Source organism: Sphaeramia orbicularis, chromosome 11 (genome assembly GCF_902148855.1).
Source record: "Sphaeramia orbicularis chromosome 11, fSphaOr1.1, whole genome shotgun sequence".
In the NCBI taxonomy this organism is placed as follows: domain Eukaryota; kingdom Metazoa; phylum Chordata; class Actinopteri; order Kurtiformes; family Apogonidae; genus Sphaeramia; species Sphaeramia orbicularis.
Window position 1 is genome coordinate 22162240 of NC_043967.1, and position 16700 is coordinate 22178939.

General features: G+C 36.4%; 1 protein-coding gene across 4 annotated transcripts in view; it reads left to right on the forward strand.

Annotated features, from left to right (window-relative positions):
* The window catches only part of adgrb2 (adhesion G protein-coupled receptor B2), a 448357-nt gene that overhangs the window by 53616 nt on the left and 378041 nt on the right, over positions 1–16700 (forward strand). The gene's annotated exons all lie outside the window — the stretch shown is intronic.

Consider the following 16700-nt stretch of genomic DNA (forward strand, 5'->3'; position numbering starts at 1 on the left):
TCCTTTCTGCAACTAATCCCTCTCCTCTTGGAGGGTCCTCACCGCCTGGGGGGTTGAAAAGTCTAAGTCTTGAGTGTGTGTGTGTGTGTGTGTGTGTTGGGGGGGGGGGGGGGGGGGGTTGTTCATTTTACAAATGAACCGCCCCTTATAACATTTATTTTACCTTTATTTAACCAGGAAGTCCTATTGAGAGTAGAAATTTATTTTGCAACACAGACAATATAAAAGACATACATAATACACAATAGACAATAAAACAGAATAACAATTATCCAACCAGAAATGAATGTTTGTAGTTTAAAAGTTTTTTGAAGATTATTCTATGACCATGGTGCACGGTAGGAAAATGCTGTTTTCCCAAAGTCTGTTAGAACTCGGGGAACAGTTAAAAGCAACCAACATAGATGGAAACTACAAGAGCAGGGGTGTCAAACATGCGGCCCGGGGGCCAAAACCAGCCCGCCAAAGGGTCCGGCCTGTGGGATGAATTAGTAAAACACTAAAATTACACTGAAGATATTAACCCTTTCATGCACAAATTATGAGAACCTTAATCAATTTTTTTTCCTGAGTGTTTTTATTCCTTTTTAGGCATGAAAAAAAAAACAATGCGATTGAAAAATAAATAAAATAAAAATAATATAAAAACAAAAACATAAAAAAATAATAATGAAAAAAAATTCTCATGAGCATATTTTTCATGAAGTTGCAAAAATGTCCACCCAGCTGGGCACCACATGTTTAATTTTTGACACACAGAAACATGTATTTACTGATAAATTGTGTGAAAACTATGGGGAGGGCTTGTGATTCTGGGGGTTTATGCTCAGGAGAGATCTACATAATGTTACCAATTCATGTCAGAAAAGATATGTAATGTCTTAAAATTTTAATAAAGATATGTGTAAAAAAAACAAAAAAAAAAAAACAAAAAAAAAAAAGAAGAAAGAAAAGAACAACAAAATCCATGAATATACAAGAGAACAGCTGTAGAATAGCTGACCACTATGCATGAAAGGGTTAACAATCAAGGATGTCAAAATAATTTTAGGTCAGTTCAAACTAAAGTGGGTCAGACCATTAAAATACTATCATAATAACCTATAAATAATGAAAACCACAAATTTTTCTCTTTGTTTTAGTGTAAAAAAGTAAAATTACACAAAAATGTTAACATTTACAAACTACCCTTTTACAAAAAATGTGAAAAACCTGAACAAATATGAACAACCTGAAATGTCTTAAGAGAATTAAGAGTAATTGTAGCAATATTCTGCCTGTTATTAAATGTTTTGTCTATTTGTAGATCCACTGTGATCTGTAAATTGTAATGAACATGTGAAAATGAGAAGCTGAGGCCGAATAATGGCATAAATTGTTAAAATTGCACTTTTTTTATTAATAAATTTCATTTTGGTCATGGTTGTTCATGTTTTTCCACATTTTTTTAAAGGATGTAAAAATTTTGATAATATAATGTTACTTTTTTCACTCCAAAACATAGAAATTAGACATACAAATTTTGGAATTGATATTGTTTTTGTATTATTGTGTTATTATTTGAATCATCCGGCCCACTGCAGGTCATATGGGGTTGTATGTGGCCCCTGAACTAACATGAGTTTGACACCCCTGGACTAGAGCTAACAGAAAGAAGATTACTGATTATTATTTATTTTGGGAGTTTACCCATGGAGTTTCAACATGGTCATTGATTATGATACTACATGAGTCAAAATAGTTAATGCTTCTCAATTTTGCTGAATAAAAAAGAAAAAAAGAAAATTCTGTTGAACCAAGACCTCCATTCTATCGCAGGCAGATGGCCAACAGCTGTATGAACATACTTAATAGGGGGGTAACGGTGCAGTTTGGTTTGGGGGCCTTTGATAAAATACGGAGGTGTACTGAATGAATACATGTAGTCTATGTGAAGGACGCAAACACTCGGGAAGCAGGGTGGACACTATTAAAAAAAAAAAAAAAAAAGTGAAAAAAACGGTATAATTCTGGCAGCAGGGGTGCTGAAAAAATACTGTAAAATAACGGAAAATAACCATCACATAAAAATACAGTAATTTTCCATAATTAAAATACAGTTTTTTGCCCTAACTTTACATGAGATTTTTTTTTTTTTTTTTTTTTAACTTTTTAATGTTTAATAAAGAATATTTACATGTATTAAAACAATCAAATTATCAATATATATATATATATATATATATATATATATATATATATATATATATATATATATAAGTAATTTTCAATGAGACTAAGTTGTACAATCCAGTGATAAAAAGTGTATTTGGACAGTTTATCAGTGCTTATACATGTTATACATCCACAAAAATACATTTATTCAACATTTTTGTTGTGAAACCTCCTGTAATTACACAAGATATTTGTCAATTAACAAACAAGTCTTGTTAAACTTACAGAACAAATACTTCTTTTACGGTTAATTGTCAGTAATTTTATCTCGTTTTATTTTATTTTACTTTTTTACAGTATTAAACTTTAAATTAAACAGTTTAATCTCATAAATAGAAAAGAAATATTTGTGAAAATATGATACATTTGCAAATGTATTTTAACTGTATTTTTCTGTGAAAAAAGAAAAAAATCTTTAAAAAAAATTTACATTTTTTGGTTATTCACAGTTACAGTTTATTCGTGTTATTTTACATTTGACATGTAAAATCACAGTCTATTTTTTTCATTTCATTTATATTTTCCTGTATCTTGACAATACAGGAAAAATCTGTAAAATAAACAGTGAAAATTCTGTTAAATTACTTCTTTTTTTTTTTACAGTGGACCTAAGCAGAACCCATGTGCAGGGTTTTCTCTATATACATTCCTTATACAATTCTCAGCGCCACTGCAAAAAAAAACAACAGCACTTTATTCTGAGGTTGGGGTGCTGATAACGGCGGGTAAACATGACAACAGAGAGTATAACAGAGGCACAGAAGCCGTACGTTTGAAGTGTGTTAAGTTTCACTTTAGGTTTTTGGTAGTTCTGGAGCACATCGTAGAGGGGAGGAAAGTACTGGAGGCATGCTCTCTGAATTTGTCCATTAATAAATGAGTAATGCTATGTATTTGGCATACGTCTGTTTTTGTTTCGTTCTATTTGAAACGCATCTCACTCTGACACCGCTAAGTGAACTCTCGGACCATCAGTGACCTCTAAGGATGATAAAGGTGATTTATGTCTTGAACAGTACCAGCTAAAATGGACGTTACTGCCCTGTCATGTCTGTTATATTGAAGATGAGCCTTACTGTGATAATTCTGTTTTGCACCTATATTATTGTTTGTATTATAATTTACCGTATTAAGTATTTATCATAAAGGGATTATTGTCTTTGAAAATTGTGGAATTGCGGAAAAAAAAGTTATGGAGTACACCCCCCACCCCCACCCCCCACACACACACATACAGTGATCTCCTTCACTGTACCGAACTGAAATTTTTCTGTACCATTACACCCCTAGTACTTAATACGACCTCATTTTGATGCACTGACAATAAAACGAATTATGAATTTATACCACTGAGATTATATGAAAAACGCTTTTTTTCTTTTTTTTTTTTTTACACTTGCTCTCCATTGCTGCATCCATCGCTCTCATCTCTAGAAATATTTTCTTTATGCAAATTTGTCAACATGTTCAATTGCAGAGCGAGGTCACAAATGCCATGTACGATCCAACCCACACTGAGCACAATTCCGTGTAGCAATATAGAAAGTGAACAGATTAAAAAGAGGGGGAAAAAAAAAATAACTGGCAGCAAAAGCTAATTGTAATTCCCTAAGCGCCACTGGAACTGGAAACCTCAGCTTGTAGTTTTATCCTGAATACTGAGTTTCAGCTGCCTGTACCCATTATAGGCTAACATGCCAAAGCATATCTTGCGCTGTGCAATTCAATTTAGTCAAATGAGTACCCAGGCTCCAGATAGGCCACTCTAGTAGCAATTGCAAACCTCCACACACAGACAGCAGCTGTCATAAAGGACCAGCCACTGCATAATGTATACCAAATGCTTTGCCGGTGGTATCAATGTGTGATCAATATGCAATAAAAACTCATTAAAGCATTCTGTGTTCTGTCATGGAAATTAATCTTGGAAGACAAATCTGTGATGTGTCACCCTGGATATGATTTCAGTCCATCCATGCAGAAACAAGTTATTTAAAGCCAGAAATTGGATGTGGAGGAGAGGGGGGGGAGGGAAAAAGGAGAGATACAAAAACAGAGATGGAATGAGGAAAAAGGAAGGATGAAACCAACCCATCTGGAAGAGAGGAGACAGAAAGAGTCTATGACAGCACGGCATAATGAGATTTAGTAGTCTGTGTGGCTTTCTATTCACCTGAAAGGGAATTAACATAAAAAAAAAAAGAAAAGAAAAACCCGCACAAAAAAAACCCCACACACACTCTTCTCCATTCTACTCACATCTCTTCAAACCATCATCGTGCCATATCCATCCCTCCCATTCTTAGTGGTTTTTAGCATCTGGTGGATCAATCATCTGACTGTTTATTGTAAATGCAGTCTTTATACCTGGTTTGGAGACAGTGAGACATAAATGTAAGGGAAAATATGTGATCTTACCATATGCTCACATTAAAAGTAGATACACCAGCAAGATATCGGTATTTATTTATGTTTTAGTTTAATCCTCTAACAACAGCAATCTCTCCAACCCCTCATTTTGCATTTTACAGCATTCAAATTACTGTAACTCGTGAACCTTTTTTGCTATCCACAAAATTCAAATGTCACCAAAAAGCGGAGATCCTGAGCTTTCTGACACTATAACGCTTTACGGCAGCAATGTGGGACTCAGGAGGTATTTCAGAGACTTCCACACAGGCTTGAAAAATGCCTGGAAATAACAAAAAAATATGAAGTTATAACACGGATACTGAATGTTCAAAACCAAAAAGCATGTTTGAGCAGATGTAAAATAGTTGCAAGTTCATTTCTGCAATGTCAAAAAAAAATTTCACAACGGACATTTACAGTTGTTTCTGATCAGGGTGCAGTTTGTTGGGGGGATTGAGGGAATCAACCCCCCCTCTGGTTTATACATCCCTACTTCTGCTCAATGAATTTTATCCTCGGGGGGGGGGGAGGGGCAACCAACCGATGTAAATACCAGACAGGTTGTGACAGTTTTCTTACACCTATATCCTACATTACTGCCATTAACGTTCACCTGAACCGAACTGTCGGCAGTCTAAGAATTAGCAAACGTCCTCATGCACTGGGGTGCCGTAAAGGGGGGGTAAATGTGACAAATTCATGGGGCCCAGCATTTGTGCGTCCAGTGGATACAGGTTAGAAGTTGTGAAAATTTTGTGTAAGACCCGCTGTATAATAGAGGGATAGAACCCGTAGTTGGACGTTGAAAGTAAGTAGTTTCACTTTCATTTCATGCTAGTGGTAGTTCCGTTAGCTATGAACCGCACCCTGCTCTGACAACCCCCCCCCCCAAGTTTTTTTTTTTTTTTTTTGACAAATCACACCCTGTTTCTGATAAATAAATATGCGAAAAAGGTCTTTTTTTTCACACTATTATAAGCATTTATTATTTACAATAATAATTAATGGCCAGATAACCTCCTGAGACCCAGAAAAGTGAAATTTTTTTTAAAATCTTTTTTACATTAAACAGTTGTCTTGAGTGGAAACAGCATAATGCAACAGTTTCTTCAGATACTTTTTAAAAAATTATTCTTATTTATTTATCTATTTATTTTTTAATGGAATGTCCTTTGCAATGGACAGCATTTTTTTTAAAGTAAATCTGTCAAACTTTTGTCCCCTACAGAGGACAAAAATGCATTGCTGGGTCTCAGGAATATATTGAAAGTTAAGTTCTTCCTGAAAACAGAGGTACAAAATAATTGGCAAAAAAGACACTTTTATTGCAAAGAAAACATGAAGACACCTAGGCGTTTCAATCTTTCTCCTTACATTGGTATAACGCTGTGACTATTGGGTAAAAACAAAGGCAGAGTGAGTAAAAGCTCTGTATAATCCACATTTATATTCCTCATTTGTCACTTAAGGACACAAAAACACAGACTTTACTAGAACAGTTCAATTTATATGATAAAACGAAACCGTTTCGGAAATACAGCTTTCCTCCTACTCTGCAACTGCTGATTTCTGTTCACAGTTTGACAGGATATAAGATGCACCTTTTTATTTTTAGATGCTAAGGAGTAAACGGCACATGTGCATTTGCTGACATACAGACTATACTTACACTTTTCCTCCGACGTGAGTTTTTTAATCTAATTCTGCATTTTACTCTGATGTGCATTAATATGAAAATCGTGCTCCTTATTGATCGCTTGTTTTTGTTTTGTTTTTTTCACACATTTGCGTTTATGCCATTCGGGAACAATGAACTATAGGAGATGCAAGCAAGAAAACAAAAGAATATGGGTATTGATCTGGCTTTACTTTGTCTTTTATCTCAATGGAGCATAATCCCTCTACAGGACTGGTAGACATTAAAGATGAGGCACATGTTTGATAACTTTCAAAGGTTTCCTTGAAATGCAACAGATCGATTTAGTGGGTGCAGAGGAACTGGGAGACTTACATGATGTGGACCATGTGACACATGCAGTTTTCTTTCATTTTTGCCTTTGATTATCTGCTGTGCTGAAATTGTGTATTGATTCATATTACATTATCCCCGTCATCTGGTAACCAGCCTTTGAAAGCAATGACTCTCGCCGGTCCCACTGATTTGTGATCGATGATGTGGATTACTCACATGAATCACTGACTTTAAATCTATGTAATTGGCTCGTAATCATTACTTTAGCCTGGTAAATCACCATAAAAGTGGCACTTACGGAGTTTCCTTGATGATGCTGCAGCTAAAGCTTTTGTTAATGCCGTCGATAGGCAACAGGATGATGTTCTTTAGTCTGACTCTGGTGGACTTAAAGGCATACTTGAAGTGGAGAAAAAGGAAGAAAATGGTGGTTGTTTGTTGGTTTGTTTGCTTTGTTTTTGGCGAAAATGACTGTTTTTATCTATTCTTGTTCTGCAATATATATGTAATATTATGATACAACAAATGCAGCCATTTTCATTAGAGGTCTTTAGTTATTGTTAGAGTATCAGTATAATCATTGTGGTGATTCTGTAGATTTTTGTAGAAGACATAGAAAATAAAATAATATTAATCGACCTTAACCCATAAAGACCCAAACGTCCATCACAGACCAAAATCATCTACTGATCTAAACTGTTTGAAACCACATCATCCACTAATCCTATCAATACGTGTAAATAATCGGTGTTAAATACAGCTTTTCATCTTTTCATGATCATCAGATATGACCCATTTGGACGTTCAGAGGTTCCATAGTGGACGTAGAAACACCATCATCTTCTAAAACATTGATTGACCACTAAAACCCATGGAGTGTGATAAATGACAATAGTTAGAAATGCTTGATTTATGTTCCGTTAATGGTAGATTTGACTGAAAAAGTCACTTTTTCTGCAGCTTTCTCTGTTTTTGATATAATAAACCTCAACCTTAATCTGAGCTTTTATGAACATTTTCATGGTCAGTAAATTAAATACAGGAAAATATCAAATTTATATTGATAAAATACAAAAATACAGAGGATAATGTTATAATAAATGGTGATGAATTACTTAAGAAAGGTCAGATATAGAGACATTTTCATTTGGGAACTGACACAAAAGTAGGGCTGAGTCATTATGAGTCATTATGAGTTCTTTTGTCATTATGACTTTGTACTCTGAAGACTTTCGGCTGCAAAGCATAGTTTCTTTAACTTTTCTGGTACAGTGTAAGGTTTAAGGAGATTTAGGATGTAATTGCAGAGCTGCAAAAATAACACCAGTGTGTTTTTTTTTTTTTTAGATTGAGTCCTTTATATCTATAGAGAATCTGCCATGTTTTGACAGTTACTCAGAATGGCCTTAATCTTCTTCTTCTTTTTTCTTTTTGTGACATGTGCCATCCAGTATTAAGATGTTTTTTCATGTCTTACTATATTTTAATGAAGGCCGAGTTGATGTCCTCTTAAGTGAAAAGCTTAGTGTGGCCAAAAAAACAAAACAAAACCAAAAAAAACACTGCCTCTAACAAGGGCCTTTTGCATTCTGGTGGCCACTGTAGGAGTGGGTGGGTGGGTATTCATTTGGTTGCAATCTGCAACTTCACCACTAAATCATATGTACTGGGTGCTTAATGCTACAACAGATAGACCATGTGACCACCCTTGTAAAATGATTTCAGTTTAAATCTGTTTGGAAAGTGGAGCTTATACAGGGTGACACAAAAAAACGGGAACCAAAGAGTTGAAACCAAGAGTGATGGAAGAAAAATATTTTATTCATAGTAATTGAAACCTTAAACCATGCCATTTAAGGAACAATGATGGAATTTTCATTTTTTAAAAATGACTTCCTGTAGATGGCGTCCTCCTGTACGAATGCTTTCTTGAAATCTGCTGTTGAGATTCCTCATTGACCGCTGCAACATCTCAGCTGGGATACTGTGAATTTCATCCTGAATTCTCTGTTTTAACTCATCCAGAGTTCTTGGTCGAGTCGTGTACACTTTACTCTTTGATAGCCCCACAAGAAAAAATCACAAACGGACAAATCTGGCGATCTAGGGGGCCGGGGACGTTACCGAATCTTGAGATCACATGGTTACCGAACAATTCTCGCACAGCCGCCAATGGTTACTAAAATGGGGGTGTGTTTACTTGCTCAAGGTCACTGTCTTGCAGTGCTGCCACTTGCTCATGTCTGCCAATACGCACTTCAAAAATTCCCGTTTTTTTTGCGTCACCCTGTACTTGTACAATTCAACCGCCGCCAATGGTTACTATGGTCACCCTGTACAAGTACAGGCGGTTGAATTGTTCGGTAACTGTGTGATCTCAAGATTCGGTAACGTTCCCTGGCCCCCTAGATCGCCAGATTTGTCCGTTTGTGATTTTTTCTTGTGGGACTATCTCAAGAGTAAAGTGTACACGACTCGACCAAGAACTCTGGATGAGTTAAAACAGAGAATTCAGGATGAAATTCACAGTATCCCAGCTGAGATGTTGCAGCGGTCAATGAGGAATCTCAACAGCAGATTTCAGGAATGCATTCGTACAGGAGGACACCATCTACAGGAAGTCATTTTTAAAAAATGAAAATTCCATCATTGTTTCTTAAGTGGCATGTTTTAAGGTTTCAATTACTATGAATAAAATATTTTTCTTCCATCACTCTTGGTTTTATTGGATTGTTAAAAAGTTCCCTTTTTTTGTGTCACCCTGTATAATCTCAATTGATAATGCTTTCATTTTTGGAATTTTCCACCTGTTTCTCACTTATGTTCAACTTCACACTGAGTTAATTTGATTAGATGAGAGAAACTCTATGCAAAACAGTACATTATGTAGTCCTATCTTGTTTTAACATTAGTTTGTAACATCATGGTTTGAGTCCTTTAGAGGTGCAGATGAGGTTATACAAGTTATAAAAGTAGAGCGGTTGCATATGTGTGTGTTAGTGTGTATGCATGCACTTTTGTGCTCATGCTATGACTGCAGTATTTTGCTCTGAGTCAGATCCTGTGAATAGCTCGGCTAATTTTTTTCATTTATCCCTGACTCTGCATTTACAAATCGGCCCTGTCACATCCTATTCATCAGTTCCCAGCCTTTCATTTATTCAACATTCACCTTCTTTTTTTCTCATTCTTTTTAATTTTTCAGACTCTCTTGAACCAATCGGACCTTTTATACAATACACCCACAGCAGCAGGTCTAAAACAATGTCAAGTGGTAGTGTCAGAACATTTCTTTAGTCAATTGAAAGCGTTCAGCAAACTTAAAAAAAAAAAAAAAATATCCCCACCTAACCCCATAAAATATTGTTTCTCTTCATTTACATAAAACATTTGAATATCATTTGCCTATATTAAGCTGGTCTACAACCCTTGGGAGCATTTGTAAATCAAAAATGTGTGACAGTACTTACAGTGAAATCTCCAATGAAGATTTATTATCACCCTCATATTTTTAGACCTGTACCAAGCATTATGCTGTGTCAAAGATGGAGTTGTTATTTGTACCTGAAACTGTTCTGAAATGAAATATTCTATCTCCAGCCAGTCACTGTGCCGATGCATTCCTGATCTCCAATATAATTCAATTTAGAAAGCTCACCACAGGCTGGGAATTCATTGGAACTGTATGAATCATTGCATGTCTGTCTTTTCTGTCCCATCCGTCCTCCATTAGTCTGGGTTTAAGACAGAGCTCAGTGGATTGATGAATGGGGAAGTGGTTGGCAGGGCATTTCCTTTACTACTCCTATCAGCCACAGAATAGAAGCCTTGCCAGTCTGCCTTTCAACTCTTTCAGTGCTTTTCCTCTACTAAACACTCAGTGTGATTCATATGTGTTATATACGAATGGTTTTATATCGGAGCTTCATTGCCACTATATGCTGATACTCTGCTGCTGTCTATGAATGGCAAGTCTGAGCAAAAAGGCGGCTTTCTGCCACAGAAAAACCCTGCGACAGCACAATGTATATGGCTCAGCTTTCACTGCCCGGGGCATCATTTGAATTGACTCATATGTGGTTTGTTTACTCACATTTAGCTGCAGCAGATAGGAATATCCTGCTGGTATATGTGGTATATCTGTTTTTCATTACCCAGCATCTTCACGGGGATGAATAAAGTTCATCATTTTCATCTTTTAGCATTTCCTTTATCTGCTTTTGAACTAAAGGCCATAGATCAGTCACTGAGTTCTGATAAGAATGAAAATCATACCCACCATAGCTGATGCACTTATAGGAATTTAGTTCTTTTATTTAGGTTGAGTTTGGCAGCTTAACTGGTTTTCTTGGTCCTTTTCACGGCAAAATGTGTAGTGCTGTGTGTGATGTTAATCTTTGGGTGTGTTCCAACCTGGAAAGTCCTTTGGTCCACTTATCTGATTGGGATGGAATGCAGACTTTGTTTTTTTCATTTGAGTCAGATCACATTCTCATTGTACTTTTTGCTACGGGACCAAAACTTGTAAACAGAAGCATGCATGGGACAAACTACACTGGAATTGGACAGAAAAGAAGTGGGCGGGCCGCAGGTGTTGATGAAAACCAAGGTTATTATCGGTAACGAAAACTAACAAAATGACGAAAACTAGAATTGTAAAAACATTTTTGTTAATTGAAATAAATGAAAACTAGAATTAAAAGGAAAAAATGATAACTGAAACTGTATTCTGTGTTTACAAAACTAACTAAAACGTATAAAAATTATGGATAAGATTCCCTTCATTTTCGTCTTTGTCAGTGTCGGATTGATATAAAATTGATTTTTTTCCCTCAAGCAGTTTTAGCCACTGGCACCATATGATATTTAACAGTCCGTCACTTCTTGTCACTTGTCGTTTAGGCATCTTCTGGTCCCCACTCTACCTGGAAACATGAAGACTAAAGTTGGGAGAAAGCAGCAGAGTCCTGTCTGGGATTTATTTGAATACGACGGTGAAGAAGATAAAAGATTTAAAAAAAAACCTAAAACTAAGCATTTAGAAAATAATGAAAACCAATTAAAAACTAGCAAACCTGCTCTAAAAACTAATTAAAACTAACTGAATTAGAGAAAAAAAAGTCAAAACTAAATAAAACTAAACTATAATGAAAAATCCAAAACTATTATAACCTTGATGAAAACAAACATGGAGATCCTACATGCAGTTACCGTTTTCAGAATACGTATTCAATTTTTACTCACAAATTTACAAAAATAATGTCAACTGTCAAAAATAGCTAATTCTGGGCCAGTTTCATAATATGGACATCTGACCAAATGTCTCCTCACTGGTCCACATCTGTCCACGGCTCATGGCTGCTGCCATTAGCTCTGACTTCCCGTGCGGCTCGGCTACTTCCAGCGAATAGAACAAAAAGGCACACGGTTCATTGGTTAGTTTCAGCTCGAGGCCGGTTATATTCACACCAGAAGTGAACCAGCCCAGAGTCCATTTGGAAGCAGACCGAGACCACCTAGAAGAGGTCCTAAACACCACCTTCACACCTAAAAAAAAGTCCAGACTTTCAGGGGAAATGAACTCTGGTCCGTTTTAAACAGACCAAACAATGTAGGTCTGAATACTCGCTTAATCACCTCAAACACAAATTCAGAAAACTGATGTTTGTCCACAAAGGAGGATAAGTGAGTCCAAATTTAGGTCCAAGTCACCCTTCCCAACAATCGGGGTGTTCCATATCAAGGGTGGCCATGGCTCAGGTGGTAGAGTGGGTTGTCCAATCACCGAAGGGTTGGCGGTTCAAATGCTGCTCTGCCCATGTGCTGTTGTGTCCTTGGGCAAGACACTTTACCCTCCTTGCCGCCAGTGCTGCTGCTCACACTGGTGTGTGAATGTTTGGTGGTGGAGGGGCCGTAGGCGCAGATTGGCAGCCACACTTCCGTCAGTCTGCCCCAGGGCAACTGTGGATACAGATGTAGTTCACTGCCACCAGAGGGAGAATGTGAGAGTGAATGAATAATGGATCCACTGTACATGCTTTGAGTATGTGTTCATAGAAAAGCACTATATAAATCTAATCCATTATTATTATTATTATTATTATTATTATTATTATTATTATTATTATTAAGGCTGGTAGTAAACATTAACTGTACATATGAAGTGGCTAGAGTTCGTGGATGTCACCCATTGGTTTTTGGATTGTTGTTTTGAGGCTAGTAGTAACTCAATTCACAAAAGGACAGATATGGGAATAAATGAAGGGTTTGACAGTAGTGTACTGACATGGTAAAATGCAAAACATCATTCAAGCTGTGGTTGTTGGTCACTGGTCGGGGCCAATTATCTGCTCAAGTGACCTGTGTAAGCTCGGAGGAGGGATTTTCCAGACATAGTATTAATGTTTCTGTCACAGATGTGGGTTTTAAATTGTAAATATCAAACATGTTTCATACTGGGTTTTGGGGTTTCTGAGGTAACCACTGAGAACAAGCTGACCATGAAGTGTCACCAACTGGATGTAGCCCCATTTGAGCCTGAGACTTCATTTCCAATTCCACTTTGCACTGCAGTGTGCATAACGCCATGCAATTTCTGTCTTCTCAGCCATGACTTCATTCAGAGCTTTTTTTTTTTTTTTTTTTTTTGAATATGAAAAAAAAAAAAAAAAAAAAAACACAAAACCACCTGATGAAGACAGTCTGCCTTCATGTTTGTTTTGCAGCAGTGCCACGTTTAATCACTCAAGTCTGTCAGATCTTTGGAGAGACGTCCTTGGAGATGTTGCTCAGAAATTGTTGAAATAGCATTAATGGCAGTTCTTCACTCTGACTGAATCATCTAGTGCAGTCATTTTTGTCATTAAAATATATAAAAGTCAGTTATTTTTTTTGTTATGCCAAGCGAGACCCAATAGTGTCTCATGTTTAGAGGTGTTAGCTGAGGTGTACCCGTCTAATTTAGCAGCAAAGAAGAGACTGAAATGTAATTAGCCATGACTGAAACCCTCTTGTTACCAAAAATGTCTAAATTGGCAGGGTGACCGTCAACAGACCTCCATAGTAATTGTATATCATTTTGAGCTTTAACAAACTGTTTAAAACCTGTTAAACCCTGACCATATTTTCAGGGGAAAAATGCCTAAAAAGACATACCCAAAGAAAATGAAGAATTACTTATAACACTTATAATAATAAGGTTCATATGGATGTTCTTGGTGTCTATGGACATTTAGAGACCTCACCGAATCTATTCCCATTGTCTAAAATATTGTATTTATTACTATGCCTGAGTAAACTGTAACAAACTAAAAGAGAAATTAGAATTTTTTTTATCCTCGCCTATTTTTTTTCGGCTGGATTGACGATGATATGCATAAATTAATTGTTCGTGTCGGAAATTTTTAATAGCGTATATTTCACCCCACAAAGATTAAAAATCATGTTTGAACATTAAAGTTTGCACTAAAATACACTTTTTTTTTTTTTTTTAAACTTTATTTATAGAACTTTTCAACATTTATAAAACTTTTCATTTCAGAAGTATGACATGTATAATTTCAAGCAATGTATTTATAATACAAAGATTGACACTAGACATGATAAACAAACAGAACCCAAGGCAAAACAAAACAAAACAACAACAACAACAAAAAAAGGGCAATACAAACAAGACACACATAAAGACAGTCGAGACAGTGCATTCTGGTACCATTAAAGGAGGAGAGAAAGTAAATAAACAAAACAGGTCAATAACAATATAAACACTTAAAATGTTTTTAAAGTTCCAGGCCAGGCAACATATTCACACAGTGTAAAAGAGGCTCCCATATTTTAAAAAATTTATTGATAGAGTTATTTAGGGTGCACCTAATTTTTTCTAACTTTATATTAAGCATGATGTCTCTAATCCATTGATTGTGTGTTGGTGGTGATGAGTCCTTCCATTTGAAGAGAATGGTACGTCTAGCTAGTAAAGATGCAAAGGCCCTAAAATACACTTTTGATGTACTTTTATTAACATTAGGGTCTAAACTTTGAGCAAAAGTTGAAAAAAACATTAATTGTCCTGATTTATTATATTTTTATAGTAGATGAATATTAATATAATTTTTCTGGCCCACAGGCAAAAGGGGTTTTTAACTGTGGCTTGTGTGAAATACAAAAGTAGTAATACAAAAACATGGAAAAATGAATAAAAATCCCCATGTTGTCATTCAGAAGGAGGTTTTAGAGTAAATCCTAACTCTGTTATTATGGAACTACTAAGGTGGAAGGCAACAGTGGAGTGTAAAATATTAATAGACCAGCTTTTTTTTTTTTTTTTTTTTTTTTCTTTGACTTTTGAAGCCAGCTTCCTCAGGTGCTTGACTTTTGCACAGGCTCATTGACTTCTGCAGGTATCCTTGCATTTCACAAGCTCCCATTTAACCAGTAATTTTCTTACCTACCACTGGTGGAAGTGTGTTAAACCGGCATATGGCGATGCATGTTTGTGTGTCTTAGTGTTTTCCTGTCACAACTAATCCTGGGGGTAGACCACAGCTGGGCCAGATTTTAATTGACTTCAGGGGAGCTTTGAAGGTACATTAGTATATATGTGTATGTATATGTGTGTTTGTGTGTGTGTTTGTGTGAAATTGCATGGCATAGAACAGGCATATTTATGGGGCGTTAACAGAGCTATTAATGTCACAGCTGGAGGGAAGCATTGGCGTGGAAAATGGAATTTGTATGCTTTTAAGTGCATGTGTGCTGTTGCTTTTATCTATGGGAATGAGGTAGGTAAATGTTGGGGCAAATGTCATACCTTATGTGAAGCAGAAGGTTTTGATATGGCACATGTAAACATCAACCAATTAAAGTCCTAAAATATCTCTTGAGTGGGTGACGGATAGAAGCCTATGGGAACCAGTGGAAATAACTGGCCCCAATTTGAGATTATTAAAGTCCTATCAGTAATTAATGATCACAGACAAACTCGCAGTGACTGCTTCGGTATTTGAAGATTTGCCACAAGATTAAACCCTTTCCGAACGCTGCAGGTAAAGGTTACGGCGGTGTCTCAACTCGACAGAGATTTGATGTGGTTTATCATATCACCGGAGGCTGTTGATAAAATGTTGCGCTATATAATGCAGGATTTCTTTCAGTATTTATACACTAGTACATTTGTTACCATGAGGTGCAGCGTTCACGTGGCAAGTCCTGTCTCCGTCGTCCTTGTATTTTCTCCTTGTTAGAGATAACAACCGCCGCTCTCGACTGCAGCTGTAGTAAACTCACGATCACCGTCTTCATTCGTATTTTAAAAAGATACAAATCATACCACGCTACAAAAAAAAAAAAAGCCTAAAAAGTCAGCGGTGAGAACAGGAGAGTTGTTGCCATTGAAATATGGCGTCTCATCTCGTCTTATTGGTCTAAACCAGGAGTGGCAAACTCATTTTAGTTCAGTTAAATTTGATCTGAAGTGGGCCGAACCAGTAAAATAATAACATAACAATAATATAAATAATGTCAACTCCAAACTTTTCTCTATGTTTTAGATCAGGGGTGTCAAACTCATTTCCTTTCAGGGGCCACATTCAGCCCAATTTGATCTCCAGTGGGCCGGACCAGTAAAAGAATAACACTGAAAAAAGTACAATACTAGAAGCACTCGGAGAGCGCAGACCTCCGCCAAGGCTGATCAGTGGCCCCCCCCCGTGGGCCCCCCCACCCCCGATCACCACCAAAATTTAATCATTTCTTCCTTATCCCATTTCCAACAAACCCTGAAAATTTCATCCAAATCTGTCCATAACTTTTTGAGTTATGTTGCACACTAACGGACAGACAAACAAACAAACAAACAAACAAACAAACAAACAGGCAAACAAACCCTGGCAAAAACATAACCTCCTTGGCGGAGGTAAATATTATGATCAGGTTTACATCTCCAAAGTTTCCTTAAAAATCTGAATAACATGAACAACTTGAACTGTCGTAAGAAAAACAACATCATTTTAACAATATTCTGCCTCGTTTTATCAGTTTATCATTTACACATGTGCATTACAATTGCACAAAATATTTAGTAACAGGCAGAAAATTTGTAAAA